Raw genomic sequence first — 15,991 nt, 5'->3', positions numbered from 1 at the left:
CAACGGTCTTTTATCGTTTTGCCACCTCACAAGGTCTTCTCAAGTTGACTATCCTTTTTAAACTAACTGTGCCACCCCAAAACCCTGACCATGGCATTTACATTAATTGTTAGCACTATTGATATCCTATCCAAGTCGTTCAGACATGTGCCCTTCAGGTGCTTCCCCGCAATTTTTATTCTCCTCGCTTCTTGATAAAGTGAGAAAGCCTTGGTCGTTGATCTCCACAAGATCAATGATTGAGAAGATCTTATGTACTCATGCTTGCTCATATAATTTAGGCCCATGACACCTTGCACCACCTTGGAACACAACTAGCAACTCAAAGAGATAGGTCCCATAGGGACATGTGATAGCAAAGTACTTTCCCACAATATTTAAAATCTTCACATCTTGATAATGCAGGGAAGCCTCGACCATAGATCTATTTGCATCAGACGGTGAGAATTCTTCATGCATAACCTTGCGAGAAAGGTAGGCCCATGATGTTATTCCCTCCACATGTCATGAAGGGGCATGCCCACAATTGTTAAAGTCATCGCATCTTCATAATGCGGGGATGCCCTGATCATTGATCTCTTTAAATCTGATAGTGGGAGGTACACGTGGGAACATGGGACGTCATGAGATATGTGTCACCAAGGCACATGCCCACAATAATTAAAATACTTACATCTTGATAATGTGTAGAAGCCTTGCCTGTGGATTTGTAAAGATCTGATGGTGATCAACATCTGTGTCTTCTAAACCTCTATTAGATCAGCCATGACATCATCCGGATGTGTGTTGCCATGGTGCTTGCCCACACTATCAGAAAGTTTGTCAGAAAAAAAAATGTGAGGAAGTGAGTGCCAATAGAATTGCTAGCTCATCTTGCCACCTTGTCCACCCTACGGTCTTGAAGGAGAGATGGACCCACCTACCACGCATCATTAAGGGGCTTCCCTGCATTACATAAAGGTAGTGCATTTTCAAAATGTAGGGAAGAGCCCATCATAGATTTGGGCTTGATTTGACAATGTGGAAAGTTGTAGGCTGGTGAAAAACAAAACATAAGGTTTTTTGTTCATTTTTAATATCTCCTAGGCATTAAAATAATGTTAAATCTAGGAACTATCCTTTGGGTGGGGCAAGCATTTAAAGTTCAAATTTTTGGCAGGAGACAAAATGGGTAACATTTCTGGCAACTCAGAGGGGATGCGAGCCTGCTACACATAAAATTAGTGACCTAAAACATCCATTGGGCTATAGGGTTGTGAAAGATGTGGGCCAGTGCACTATAAAACCCTAACCCTACCTCTATGGTAGCAAAACACTGAAAATCTCTGTCTTTGCAACTCGGCAAAACACATGTGCTCATGCACTTCTTGGAAAACTAGAATAAAAACTAAAAGGAAACTACACTACCTATGTATAGGAAAATTTAAGCCCTACTAGAAACATGGTTTGAGATAGATCCCATTGATTGGGATGGGCAAAACTTCACAATCAGGCCTGCTGAATTGAAAAGCATTGGCTTGCTTGCAACTAAAAATCAGATAGGGACCATTGCATAATGCATCAAATTTTGAGTGCCTTCCTAGTTTTGCCCTATCTACATCCCACTTCTAGACCAAGTCACCCTCCCTAAAGGTTCTAACCCTAGCCTTTCTGTCAAAACTTTTTTTCACCTGTTTGTTGATGTGTTTCTAGGGTTTGCATGGCCTAATTTCTTCTTTCTTCCAACTCCATCAACTCTACCATTCTTACTATCATGGCATCATTGTCAACTAGCCCTAGTTGATGAGCTAGTTCTAGGATGGGAATTTCAATGAAATTGCAAGCCTTGCTTCTCTACCATATACCAACATAAATGGTGAATTCCCTATTGACCTCTTAGGTTTTATTCTGTCAGCCCACAATGCAGTCCTCAACTTTTTATGCCAACACCTTTAGTTATCTTCTATAGTCCTCTTTATGATCCTAATTAAATTCTTGTTGGATGACTTAGCCAAGCCATTACCTTAAGGGTAGTAGTTTGAAGACGTGCTCAAATAGATATTATGGTCAACTACCCATGCACAAGTTTGAGCTCCTACAAAAGACATTGCATTAACTAAAATAATGGTTGAAGGAGCACCAAACCTGGTCACAATTCCATCAAGGAACTCAACAACTGAAGATTCTATGGCATCCTTCAATGCAACTACCTCTGTCCATCTGGTGAAGTAATCTATAGCAGCTAAGATCCACTTGTGACCAGAACTTGAAGGAGGATTCATAAGGCCTATGAAATCCAATCCCCACTAAGAAAAAGGCTGGTCCACCTAGATGGGATGGAGAGGAAGCTTGGTTAGTCCCTAAAGTCCACACATAATCTAATTTCTCCATTCTTCTTCCTAATAGGGACAAGGTTTGCTACCCATGATGAGTGCTTGATAGGGAAAATTATGTTGGCCTCAATCAATTTGGATAGCTCCTTTCTCATTAATGGCTCAATCTTGGGATTCCTAGCCTCTATTTTTATCTCACTGGTTTGAGATCATCAATTAAATCTATGCTATGCTAAAAAAACCTTGGGTCAAAACCCTTTAAATCATCATATGTCCAAGTAAATACATCATTAAATTCTTGACATAGATGAATAAAACTTTTCAGCTTAGTCTCAAAACATACCTTCCCCATGTTTAAGGAATTTCCATCAACAACCATAACTGGGATGTGATCATCTTCGTCAGCAGCTAGGTTTAGGACTTTGCCTCTTGCTTGGTCATCAAGGTTAAAAACACTCTCTAAAGTAATGAGACCTTTAGGTAATTTTTTGGAGCTGAGATTAATGATTTGATCCACATACTGATCCTGCAATCTTGATTGGTTTCTGTCTGAAAATTCTCCTTCATTCTGCAAGAAGCTTAAAATTTGTTCATCAGATTCAAACACTTGCCAATGTATGTTATTGTTAGGGACGAAAAGCCTTACTAACATATTTATTTGTTGCTCTTTTTTCTCCTCAAGATTCCATGGCACATCATAAGATGCACCTATTGCTGCAAGTCTATTGACATATCTATTTTCTTTTCTAGGGATGCTTTGAATATTGAATGCATTGAAACCTTCAAGAAAATCCCATACCCTATGTTTATAAGACTTGAGAAAACCATTCTTGGTGATATTCTAATTTCTCACTTGATTAACCACCAACTCACTATCTCCATATACCCTTAAGGCTTGGATCCCTCTTTTTTGAGCAAGTATGAGGCCCTGAATCAAGGATTCATACTTGGCTACATTATTAGTACAACTAAATTGGAGCCTAAAGGAGAAGTAGTACCTTACTTGTGTAGGAGAAACCAACATCACGCTAGCCCTTGATCCATTTTTATTTCTTGAGCCATCAAAGTACATACTCCATATCCCACTCATATCTTCTTTAGTACCCACAAGATCAACAACTAGAGCATCTTTCTCTAATATAAAATATGTACTAAGGCCTATCTGAAGGGTTTCTGAGATAGGATCAAACTGATATGCATTAGCCCATTCATCTAAGAGAAAATCAAGTATCTCTGCTAGGGAAGTAGTAGGCTCATTCACTATGTCATTCTCATATGCTTCTAGGATAGTACAATTCATGTTGATGAGATTAGGGGTGTAGGGTTCGGTATGATGGAGGGCTAGAGGCTATGCTCTGATTGAAGCTTTGGCTCCATATCTTGTTCTAAAAAACATATATGACCAATCAGAAGATATCTAACCACATATTTGGGTAGTGAAGTCTCTTGACAGACAAATGGAAAAATGTAGCTTGACCTCAGTAACTGATATATCTTGAGTAACAATACAACTAGGGCACACATGTAGGACCATTTCCATAGTCTTGATAGTACTACCATCTAACTATAATACATACTTAATAATGGGCTCATATTTCATCTCCAAAGCGTCAGCAACACACCTAGGAAAAACAGAACTACTAGCCCCTGAATCAATCATGCAATTGTGGACTAGTTTATCCCATATAATTAGAGAGACATATAATGGAGGAGGTCTAACCTTTATACTTATTTTTTCCCTATCTAATGGTTGCACTAGGCTTGTGGCACTTTTCATACTAGGCGTCTGATCCTTTGGTTCAATACTATCCAACTCTTGCTACAACAACCTCTTTTGCATGGGTATGGTAGCAACAACATCCCACATGGAAATATTCACATTTTTCTTCTTCATCTATTCTACCACATTGAATGGAGTAGAGGGAACTTTGGTAGAAGCCTTGGGAGCTGTCCTTGCAGGAGGTTGAGATGGAACAAGTGGAGGATCACTCACATCCTTTTTGACATTACTTTGCCTTTGCTACTGAAAAACATTTGATTGATCATCTACTATTGATTGCTCATGAGGTGTTGCATTTGAAGTTGAGGCATGTTTAGGAGGAGGAGGGGAAACATCTTCAATAGCTCTTCTTTTGCTCCTAGTATTGTGAACAATAGAATCTTGGTTTACATTACAATGTTCCTCCACCTAATGATTCATAAAGGAACAATCACCTTGCCCTTGCACATAGGAGGCATCTTTAAATTGACCTTCCTTGTATGGTTGTCCTGCCATAGGCTCTTGGATGGTCAAAGCCAAATAAAATTCAGCCTTCTGACACATGCAATGGGCATAAGAATAGTTACAAGAGGGACAAAAATCTTGATCATGGGCCATGTTATTCTGAGGGACTATGACCCTACTTTGATTTACATTTGAGGTTGAAGCATAGCTATTTTGTCTATTCTTATCAAAAGAATTGTTCCCATAATTTTGATTCAAAGGCCTACCACTGTTCATAGTTTGGTGCTGCAATTGATGAGTTTTACTACCTTGAGCTTGCTATCTTTCTAAAGTCACCACCTTGTTGCTCATTTTCTGCATCATAGAGAAACTATCTTCCAATTTCTTTTCTTGGCCCTGCAATCTCTTATCTATGTTCAACATCATAAATTGCATCATCTCCTTAATTTCATCTATTCCATTTGAAGATGTGGAAGGTTGAGGGATTAAAGCAAGGAATTGTGATGTAGAAGTTGTGGGAAGAGGAGCCATTGCTGGTTGATGGTTTGGGACATCAAGGAAGAAGGGTATAGGAGGCCTTGGAGCTAACTTCCCTCCTTGTATCAATATGTTTTTTGCCCTTATTTCTATTTCATAAGTATTAGGTAAGGTATCCCCTCCCATGGTTTGGATTGTAGTAGCAATATTACTATTAAAAGCTCTAAGGTAATGCAAGAAGGCATTACCCATGGTAGGCTTCACTGAAATAGGTAATCTATCCCATGTATTTTGAAATCTATAGTTGAAATTAGTCATACATTCATGGGGGGGCCTTTTTATGCTAGTGAACTACTCTAAAAGTGATAGGTAATCACTTTTTTCCTCAAAGTGTTTGCATAGTCCTGCTCCTAACCCATCCCAATCTGTTATAGAACCATGAGCCAAACCTCTATACCACTGTAGTGCTTTTCCTTTCAGAGATGAGGCTAGAAGCCTAACTGCAACATCATCTTCTATAATACCATGGATATTACAAACATTTGCAACCTCTTGAATGTGTTCTAAGGGAGAGATAGAAGTTTCACCAGTAAACTCTAGTATAATTTTAAGTGGAGCTACTGGTATGTCATGTCTTTGGGCCAATAAAAGAGGACTTCCACCATTAAAGGTGGAAAAAGTATGGGCTCTGGGCTGTGCCATATAGACAAGTGATATATTGATATACATTGATGGTAACCTAGGCTGAGATCTAATAGTAGGAGGAGTAGAGGTGGATTTTGCAGGTGTTCTTGTTACTATTGCACTCCTAACGAGTGATAAGGATATTCTAGTCTTCCTTCTTCTAGGATTTGAAAATGAAAGCTCTTGGTACTGAAATTTACCTCTAGAAGATGCCCTTGTTTCAGCTTTGGGCATGAATTGCTGCAACTTTGGTCTGGAACTAGATGTATATGAAGCTCAAAGTCACCAAGTACTTGAAGAATGAACTTCTTGAAGGCTTGAACACTGAAGCTATCACTATCTCCTCGGTATTAATCTTAAAATCTTTCTTCTTGACACTAGTAGACTTGAAATCTTTTGATATATGTCCCACCAGGCATGCGAAAAATTGTTTTCATAGAGGTTTACACCCTTGTCCAAAGTCTTACCTAAGGACAACCTTGTGAAACATGGAAACAACCTCCAAGCTATGGGACTTGAACTATGAGGTTGAATCTTCAGAGAAAGCCAACTTCCTCTTACTATCAGGGCGCACCTAACTACTCTTGGAGAGGAAAAGGGAGAAGGAATGCATGAAAAGAAAATCTACCTATTCTAGTCTAAGGGGGTGATGCAACAAAATAAAGTGTTCAAACAAATTTTTGCCCATACATGCACTATTGAACCATCATGACACCAAAAGATATACACATTTAGACTTGCTTTAATCTAACAACCACATGTAGATCAGACAACCCAGATTAATGACACAAGGAAATAGAAGATTCACTTATATATCATTCATAGGTTAGAGGAGATATCGTCATGTAGATTGCAGATATCCACAAAACACCAATGAGAGGAAAATAGTTCTTGCACTTTACATCAATGAATGAAGGAGATAAGGCAGAATGCCATACAGTTTAGAGGAAAATATAATTTACAGTGAAATTGCAGAGCAATATCAGAGAAGTCAGAGAAGGGTCAACCAGAACAGAATCTACAAAAATTTCCCTTATAGTTCAGGCATAACTAAGATGTCCTCTAATTGTGATTACTTCACAACTACTTTCCATTAAGTCCTACAGAGGATAATCATGGGGATCCAGATGCAATGATATCTGATCTTGGTTGGAACAGGGACTTGAGAAGATAGAAATGACACCATTAAATAGTTTTGACCAGGTAGATGGATTGGATTAGAGGTAGTGGAGTGTTTTCCCACGTTCAGCATTCATTCCAGAGTGGTTTGCATTGATCACAAGGATTAGATCGCATGGGAGAACTTGAATTCCTTCATTTCTAACTCATGAATCATCATGGTTAGTAGGTCAACTAGACACTACGATGAGAATGGGCCACATGGACCAATGGTCTTTTATCTTTTTGCCACCTCCTAGGGTCTTCCCAAGCTGACCATCCTTTTTAAACTAACTACACCACCCCAAAACCTTGACCATGGCAATTACATTAATTTTTAGCACTATTGATACCCTAGCTAGGTCGCTGAGACATATGCCCTTCGGGTGCTTCCCTGCAATTTTTATTCTCCTCGCATCTTGATAAAGCAAGAAAGCCCTGGTCGTTGATCTCCATTAGATCAATGATCGAGAAGATCTTACGTACCTATGCTTGCTCATGTAATCTGGGCCCATGACACTTGGCACCACCTTTGCACGCAACTAGAAACTCACAAGAGATAGGCCCCATAGGGACACGCGGTAGCAAATCACTTTCCCTCAATATTTAAAATCTTCACATCTTGATAATGTAAGGAAGCCTTGGCTGTAGATCTGTTTGCATTGGATGGTGAGGATTCTTCATGCATCACACTACAAGAAAGGTGGGCCCATGATATTGTTCCCTCCACATGTCATGAAGGGGCATGCTCGCAATGCTTAAAGTCCTTGCATCTTCATAATGTGGGGATGCACTGATCATTAATCTCTTTAAATTTGACAGTGGGAGGTACAAGTGGGAACATGGGACGTCATGAGATATGTGTCACCAAGGCGCATACCCATAATAATTAAAACCCTTACATCTTGATAATGCAAGGAAGCCTTAGTCATGGATCTATAAATATCTGATGGTGATCAACATCTGTGTTTTCTAAACCTCTGTGAGATCAGTCGTGACATCATTTGGACGTGTGTCGCCAGGGTGCTTGCCTGCACTATTAGAAAACAAAATGCAGGGAAGCGGGTGCCAATAGAATTGCTTGCTCATCTTTCCACCTTGTCCATCCCATGGTCTTGAAGGAGACATGGACCCACCTACCACATGTCATTAAGGGGCTTCCCCACATTACATAAAGGTAGTGCATTTTCAAAATGCTGGGAAGTGCCCATCGTAGATCTGGGTTTGATCTAATGATGCAAAAAGTTGCAAGCTGGTGGAAAACAAAAAATAAGGTTTTTTTTTCATTTTTAATATCTCTCAGCCATTAAAATAATGTTAAATCTAGGAACTAGCCATTGGGTGGGGCAAGAATTTAAAGTTCAAATTTTTTGCAAGAGGCAAAATGGGTAACAGTACTTGAAAGGAACAAAAGAGTTTAGTCTATACTATAAGGAGAATGAAATGTTTGACTTAAGAGCCTACACTAATGCTAAATGGGCTGGAAACATTGATAACAAGAAGAGAACCACTAGTGGAGCATTTTTCTTAGGCAAGAGACTAGTTACATGGACAAACAAGAAATAGAGTTGTACTTCATAATTTACTTCTGAAGTAGAATATGTTGTTGTTTCTATAAACTGCACAAATATTGTATGGATCAAACAACTACTCAAAGGAATAAATGAGGTAATCATAGAACCAGTGATACTTTATTGTGATAATACAAGATCTAGCAATGTAGAAAAAGATAAAACACATTGCAATCAAGTATCATTATGTAAGAGAATTAGTTCAAGTCAAAGAGGTGAAGATGGAATATGTTAACACAAAGAAGAAAATTGTTGATATCTTCACAAAAGCATTACCTAGGGATGCTTATGAGTATCTAAGAGGTAAACTAGGGGTGATACCCCTATTAAAGGCTATTTAAGAAACAAAAGGAGTCCCTTGTATCAAACAAGCTAATGTTCACATATAATAGAAATTGATGCAGTGGATCTTACTTTAGGAACTTTTTAAAGTAATCACAAAGCTGAAAATTCAAATTAGTCACAAGCAAGGTGATAGAGGGAGAAACTAAAGAAACTATGAATGCTTGTATTTGCATTCTTTAAGACAACAATTTTTTGGTATATATCTTTGGCATTGTTTTCAAAGAGGGAGAAAGTAGATTAAACTAATCATCATCAAAAGAAGATTTTTACTAATCAAGTGTAAGAGATAAGAGGGAGAAAGTCCTAAATTAATCTACTGATTAGAGAGGAAAATTGATCAAAGAATTAAGTTAGAATAAAGAGGGAAATATTGATGGGAGAGCCAAAAGGATCATCATCAGAGGGGGATACTCTACTAACCAATCTAGTGTAAAAGAAAGAGGGAGAAATCCTAATCTAGCTAGTAAGAGGGAGATACAAGGAGTTTTTTAAAAAGAGTTTTTGTAACCTAATCAGAAGATGGAAGTTAGTGATAAAGGGAGATATTTCAATACAATGTTCATCATTTGATTGACTTGGTTGATTAGTTTGATTTGCCATCAATGACAAAGAGGGAGATTGTTGAAATATTATTGAAAAGATCATTGATAAGTGAAATTTCTAAGAGGGAGATTGTTGAAGAAGATTATGTGTTTCAATAATTGTTTTTTCACTAATGTCAAACCTGCTATTCATTGGTAAGATAATTTCTTATAAGATTCAAGTACTATCACTTAGTTGATTAATGAAGAGAATTTGATCAATAAGATGTAACAAAAGCACCTAGAGGAAAGGTTGAGTTATGATTATTATGTAATGAAGAATAAGGATCAATTAAGACAATGATGACATGATGAATTGATAATCTACTTAAGGTTACAAATATTGGCTACACTTAGAAAATTTAGAAGAATAAGTTAAACAATGTTTGTCTACCAAGCCTGACTAAGTGGATAGTAGGTGCCAATAAAAGTTAATGCAATCTAAGTAGAAAGTTAGTTGGAGTCAAGTAAAAGAAAATTCTAGTGAATTCCAAGAAAAATAGTTGATGCTAAGTAAAGTTTAGTTGATTTCAAGTATGAGTAAACTTTAATTGATGCCAAGTGATTTCACAATTGATGCTGAGCAATGTAGTATGTGTCAGGCATCAGAAGATTGATAATGTTGAGCTACTACATTATGGGTAAAAGCACAGATCTGTGTCACCATTTGTGATACAAAAACCTATTTTGGTCAAATCTCATTTCTCTATCAAAACTCAATCTTTTTCAAAAACTAAAAATACCCTTTTATAGATTTTAGATTCAATATCATCATTATATAAATTTTTGAGTGTTTTGATTAGTTATAATATGTTATAATATCAAAAAATTATAAGTCAATATTTCAACATTTCAGAAGATGCTCCCTCAAAAAAGGAAAAAAAATAGTAAATCATATCAAAAAAATAAAAAATTAATATTTATCACTAGAGGAGAGAATCCTCTTCATGAATATGTTATTTTGTTTCAAGAAGGTATAGATTTGATAGGGAAGTTTTGACGGGAGGAAAAAATTGTTGGATTCTGACAAGGTCGAACCTGAGTACCTATAACAAAAAAAATATGCATAAAAAATAATTTTTTCTTTTTTTTCTCACTACCATACATGTCATCTATAAAATATTTTTAAATCAGAACAATAAAAGATGATTTGCACATACTTGTTTGATGGGAACTACATTCTATATTTTTTATAGTTAAAAAAGGGACTTCAAAATAAAATAAAATGAATAAATTCTTAGTCAAAAAAATTATAAAAATTATAAGCATAAAATTCATACAATTCTACACATTTCATCAATTTACATCATCTTCATATTTTAAACACAAATCTCATTTTTTTTGTCATTAATGTTGAACTATCACATTCTAATATCACATTTCTTTATAAAAGGTGACACAGGTTTGTGCTTTTATCCTTATGATAAAGTTCAAAAATTCACTGAATTTAAGCTAACAAGTTTGATTTCTTGAAACTTGTGAACTATGAGGAAGACAAGGTTGATGAGTTGGTGGCACAAAATTTGATGTAAACCTTTTTTTCAGGCAAATTAAAATGGATTCTAGGAGAAGTTTCTAGAAAAGACAAGATATGGGGTAGATACATTTTATCCTACCTAATCCATCAAAAACCCTAATTTGGATGATGGATAATGAGTAGGAAAATATTCTAATTTCCTATTTATATGAATGTTTGGTCATGAAGCAAAAGAGGTGGGTGCCATGTGCAAGAACTTAAGGAGGAGAAGGAATTAAGGGTTTTGCTTCATCAAGTGACCCAAGAGAAGAGTCTAAAATGGCATGCTAAGCAAGAAGGCTTAAGGAGATGAATGCTTAAAGGGTGAACAAGTTGCTAGAGCTACAAAGTATGAAAGCCAAGTAGAATTAAGGACTGAACAAAGATTTGTAATCTACAAGAGATGTTGTAAATTGTATTAGATCAAAGCTCTACTATTACTCTCTAAAAATTGTATCAGTCTAGGGTAAATCCTTTGGATTAAGATTGAACTAATAGTCATTAGAAAATCCTTTAATAGGGTGGTATTCCAAGTGAATAGCCTAAAGTCCTCTAACAAGGCTCACTTTTAATAAGGTGATTGGAATCCCTTAACTAGGTCACATTTAACAGTGTGTATTGTAACCTTTAATAGAGTTGGCCTTTCATAGGGCATCACTTCAAAAGAGTGAAAAAGGAGTAACCTATTACTAGTGGTTTTTCACAAATTGGGTTTCTACATAAATCATTGTGTCAAGTGTGTTGATGAATGTCTTGTGTTTCAAGCTTTACATTCTTGCAAATTGATTTGATAGTAAAATACAAGTTTTAGTAAATACACAATGGATGCATGCATGGGCATGAATATTTTATGGGTTCATTGAATTGTGAAAAGTTTTATTTATACATCTGGACCTTGAATAATTGATTCGCCCCCAACCCCCCCCCCCCCCCCCATATTAGTTATTCTAAACCAATTCCAACACAAGCATTACCTTGTCTTCTTTAAACAGTTAATTTTGTTCAGTAACTTCACACAATCTTACTAATTGTATTTCATGTTCTCTTTTTACTACTCTTACCTCTTCATTTAGGATATTGTTCTTCTTCATCACTTATATCCTCAATACTTTCTTCCTTGTATTGTGTTTCATTTTTATAAATTTGCATCTCCTTCCTTCTCTTCAAGGATTTTTGTAGTTCTTCCTTTGTAGCCTTAACTTACTCAAATACAAACTACAAATCAAGATTTATATTCTCAATTACCTTTCCTAGTTTGTAGGTCTCCATCTCCAAGATCTTTTCTTCTCAAGTGGTTAGACTTCTTTCTTAGAGAAATTAGTTCTAATACCAGTTGTTGGAAATCTAGTGGGAAAGTAAGATACTAAGGGGGGTGGGTGAATTAGGTTCTCCTTAAACTTTACCACTTCAAACATAAGTCATATTCAAACTCAATACACCACACATCTCAATATTATCCTTTACCATGCATCATCATATATCAACATTTAATATTAGATCTAACATCTATTAACATGAATAAAACATATAAATACATAATACAAATTTATCGCTAGATTTGATAACACAAAAAGCCTCCAAGGTGAGGTTAAAAATATAGTGGGGATGGCACTCAAAAATCTGCACTACTACATCAATAAAGTGTGCCTATTAGGGCTACAAATGTTTATCACTTGTAATGATCTACCCTATGAGGGGTTTTCCCTATCAATAGATTATAAGTTTGTTAAGTCTACCTTGGTTAAAGGATTTAAACTACACAATTAAGTGAGCACTTTGTTAAGAGATTTACATAGGTTTGTTAGGACCAATCTATTAGGAGATTCACCTTGATACACCTATTCAAATGTAATAGTACCTTCATCCTTTGGTTTGAATTTGAATGTAGATGATAAATCTTCTCTTTCCAATGTGCAATCACCTCTCTCTAATTGATCTATAGAGACTTCTCTCTACACTAGTTGGTTACCTTACTTCATAACTTATTGATTCATCTTAGCTTCATACACATGCAATCCTTCTACTCTTGACTATAAATTATGGCTTGGAATCATGCTTACATTTCCATCTTAGAAGTTTCTTGCTCTCAATAAATGATCTAGATTCATCTCTTTTCTACTTTGTCCTTTTAATTTTTAAATTGGTTGATCTCATTGCATAGGGATTAATGATGCATAATTACATTCTTAGTTACCTCCTTTGTTGACTCCTCAATCATAAACACATCCTGCGATCTTGGAAAAAATGGTTTACATAAGATTTTGTGCCATTCCAAACATATATACAAAAATTGTCTAACATGGCATGTATACCCTTTAATGCTTGGTCACGTGTGATCTTCATGCTATCCCTTATCACGTAGTATCCTTAACTTCTAATGTATTTCTTAACCTCTATAGTGATTGGATCATGTATTTCTTCCTATGTAACTTGACAACCATTGTATACTCAATGAATATTTATTTTCTTGATAGTCACTACTCAACAACTACTAGATGTATACACTTCTTTTCATAGCTCAACCTATATAGATTACCTAGGTTGCTATGTTGACTGATCAAATCTACTTTGAAAATGACTAAGAATTTTGCACTCACTAACAATAATATGATTTCCTTTAAGATCAACACAAAGAATCTTGTTATGAATGAAAAGAAAATACACATTTATATCAAGTGTCACTACTTGAGAGAAAAAGCTCAAGAAAGATAAGTCAGATTAGAGTATGTGAAGTCCAAGGAGAAGATAATAGACATATTGAAAAATTCATTGCCATAGATTCTTTTGAGTATCTAAGAGGTAAATTAGAGGTCCTTCCCCTATCCACGATTCTCTAGGTAAAAGATGTATGTTACATCAATTCATGGATGATCAAAATATCTTTGTGGAGTTGATGCAAGAGCTCACTCTTGAGAAACTATCCCAAAGTTGTTAAAATGAATATAACTTAGAAGATGTAATAAATACATGAAAGGTAAAATGACAAGGTTTTAATAAGTTTGTCATTGAAGCTTATAGTTACCTTTGGCATTGTCTTCAAAGGGGGAGAGATTAAGTGAAATATGAGAGAGAATGTGTAAAAGGGGGAGTGATTGAGGATGTATATATGAAACAAGGGAGATGATGATTATTATTGTAAAAAGGAGACATATTGTGATGTATACTCAAATGGAGAGAATATGAAGAATTTTTTGAACAATAAATGAGCATATGGATTAGTTGTAGACCAAGCATGATTACGTGAAGAAGAAAATAGTGCTTGATGTAGAGTAAAGGAATTTGTAAAGAGAAGAGAACTAAAGTTGTAGAGAGCCTAATGAAGTCAAAGATGTTGATTCATAATGTGTTCAAGTTGATGAAAGATCAACCCCATAGCTTCCAATAATCATGTGCATGCAAACACCTGTTAGGGAAAGAGAGAAACAAAAGCTATGAATGCTGGAATTTCTAGATCCACAAATGAGACATTCTTGATGAGAATAAAGAGAAATTGCTATTATCAAAAGTGAATGAATGGATTACAAAGAGATTAATCCTTATAAAAGGAGATCAAAAACCCTAACATGTAACTAATCTAGGTTGCATGATAATAATTAATAAAAGAATTAATTATTATATGACAAAAGTTTAGCTTAAGTAAACTAGAGATAAAAAAATGACTTAAAAATTAAATCAATCTGATTTAATTAATAAGAATTTTTTTTATTAATTTAAAACCCCTACTTAAGCTAAATTTAGGGAGTAGCTAAAAAACTAGAAACTAATACTAAAAGTAAAATTGGGTCCTAACGAAAAGGCATCATGAGATATGCAAGCACAACCAAATCTTTGAAATGAGAAGATATAGAGAAAACCACATGGGAAAAACCCTACTCCAAAAAGAGATGGAAATAATGTTGAAAAGAACTAGTGAAGAACTAAATTAGCCTCCAAATTAGGGAATGTCCTAGAAGATAGGAACAAAAGATGGTCATGAAAAACACCATTGAATAATGAAGCTACAACCACTATCAAATTACTAATCTAAAGAACCTCCACTATATAGAACATGGCCAGGTAGAGAAGACTAAGTCTAAAGAGCTGATCAATCAAAGATGGAAGGTATTTTCATGGCCTCCAAAGAAAGGAATGAAAGAATTTCTATATGTTAAATGATCAATCTCACCAAAATGCACATGTATCCAACCACTACAATCAACTAGTACATAGGATCAAATAATAACAATGTAGCTCAGTCCATTGGACCAAGAAAGAAATAGAACCAACATAACCCCCTTATAACGTTGAGAGATAAGACATAAACACTAAACTTGAATGCAATATCTCTTACAAAAAGAAGAACTAAGAACATCAAGAATGAAAAAGAAGTACAAACATCTATAATGGCTTGTGTCATCAACACATCATGAGACTAATGTCATGGAAAGAACACTCACTTGAAAAAGGAAGATGGAAAATATGACCAACATGAAACCCCTGAGTGCACTTTATAATTTAGTGTAAGTATCAAAAAACACAAAGAGGTGAAAGATCCCAAAATACAATAACGTGACACTTTATCTCAGTGAATTTGTAAAATTACTACAAAAGGATATCAACAAAGATCAAAAGAGACATAAGGATGATACAAGAGATTATACAACCCATGAAAAGTCATCTGAAGCAACAAAATCAATCCCTAGACCTAAAACAACCAAGATATCCACTAGAGTGCAAAAAAGAAAAAGAAAATGAATGGGATGTGCCTAGAGTAGAATTTCAAAAATATAATGTCTCAAGATATGTCTCGCAAAGTGCAAAATAGAACCTCTAAATTTGACTAAATAAACTAGCAACCAAGCAACATCAAAAGCCCAAATAAATTGCACCATTGTGATAGGCTTAGAATCAACTTTTTGATGATATATTGTTTGCAAAAGATGAAGTTTGAATGAGCAAGTTATGGAAAAAAAACTATAGGTAGGTCAAAAAAAGAGCCTAAAGTACAAAATAAAAAATTACCACAACAGGAAGTGTGCATACCAGTACTAGAAATAACCTCAAGAAGCATAGTTTAAACCAAAAATAGTCTTGGGAAGCATGTAGGTTCCTTACCAAAAATTGTCTTAGGAAGCATTTTGGTT

Source organism: Cupressus sempervirens, chromosome 6 (genome assembly GCF_028749045.1).
Source record: "Cupressus sempervirens isolate cs-2001-9-10 chromosome 6, ASM2874904v1, whole genome shotgun sequence".
Lineage (NCBI taxonomy): Eukaryota > Viridiplantae > Streptophyta > Pinopsida > Cupressales > Cupressaceae > Cupressus > Cupressus sempervirens.
Note: the sequence above shows the minus strand (reverse complement) of the source record.